The sequence below is a fragment of the Megascapheus bottae genome, chromosome 1 (genome assembly GCF_031878675.1).
Source record: "Megascapheus bottae isolate mThoBot1 chromosome 1, mThoBot2.hap1, whole genome shotgun sequence".
In the NCBI taxonomy this organism is placed as follows: Eukaryota; Metazoa; Chordata; class Mammalia; order Rodentia; family Geomyidae; genus Megascapheus; species Megascapheus bottae.
In genome coordinates, this window is record NC_143509.1 from 32,044,888 (window position 1) to 32,046,339 (window position 1,452).

At 44.8% G+C, this 1,452-nt stretch overlaps 1 pseudogene; it reads left to right on the forward strand.

The window, feature by feature from the left end:
* The first annotated feature begins 201 nt into the window (after positions 1-201).
* LOC150068906 (olfactory receptor 7D4-like) lies at positions 202-1,179 on the forward strand (annotated as a pseudogene).
* Positions 1,180-1,452: the final 273 nt, after the last annotated feature.

A 1,452-nucleotide genomic window follows, 5' to 3' on the forward strand; every position in this document is an offset into this window, starting at 1 on the left:
GCACACACACACACACACACACACACACAAAGATAGATGCACACATAGACACAGGCATTAAGACAGACGCACACATAGACTGACAGACACACAGACACACACACAGATATTAACACAAATCTGACAATGTAAAATAACTGTCTGAATTCTGGGTGGATGACTTAGAACATTTGCTTGTCTCTGAAGGAGAATTCCAGTGATATGGAAAGAGAAAATCACACCTCATTAAAGCAATTTCTCCTCTTGGGCCTCTCAGGTGACCCTGAACTCCAGCCCATACTCTTTGGGATCTTCCTGTCCATGTACATGATCACTGTGCTTGGAAATCTGCTCATCATTCTGGCAGTCACCTCTGACCCCCACCTCCACACCCCCATGTACTTCTTCTTCTCCAACTTGTCCTTTGTGGACATCTGCTTCACCTCCACCACCATCCCCAAATGCTGGTGAACATCCAGACCCAGAGGAAGGACATCTCCTACCCAGACTGCGTCACTCAGGTGTTTTTCTTCATGATGTCTGGTGGAATGGATAATTTACTATTGATCATAATGGTCTTTCATAGATTTGTGGCCATCTGTCACCCATTAAACTACCAGGTGATCATGGCCTCCTGGTCCTGGTGTCTTGGCTTATAATGTTCTGTATTGCCATGCTCTATATCCTGATCATGGTTCGCCTGACATTCTCTGTGGGCACCGAGATCCCCATTTCTTCTGTGAACTAGCTCAAATTCTCTAGGTGGCCAGCTCTGACACGCTGCTCAACACCATCTGCTTGTATCTGTCATGTGCTTTATTTGGGGTCTTTCCTGCCACCTGGATCCTGTTCTCTTACTGTCAGATCCTCTCCTCTTTAATGAAGATGTCCTCCACCACTAGCAAGCACAAAGCCTTCTCCAAGTGTGGCTCTCACCTCTGCATGCTCTGCTTGTTCTATGGGACAGCCTTTGGGGTGTACCTCAGCTCAGCCATGTCCTATTCTGCCCACAAGAGCATGGTGGCTTCGATGATGTACACAGTGGTCAACCCCTTCCTGAACCCCTTCATCTACAGCCTGAGGAACCAGGACATGAAGGGGGCCCTGGGGAGACTCCATTCCAATGTGATCACCAATCCTTCCTGGATCTTTGACCTCAAAACGACGTGGAAATTGTGGCCCTTAAAGCACATTTTGTAAATTCCATATTCTTTTATATTTTCATATTCTTTTTCTCCAAGAAAGAAGAAGATTGTGTGGCAATCACGTGGTTTAGTAAGTCTTATTCCCTTTTTGTTTCTGCCAAGCGTACTATTGTGACAACTTCACAGTAAAGCATCATCATCCACCAGGAAGACATCCCCATAAGTCTGTCACTTTAAAAGATTGGTTTAGCTGTGTTTTAACACATTCTAATGTGGCATTGTATTATTTTGACTTTTTAAAGAGTTGCCAATTTATTTGTGAACTCCT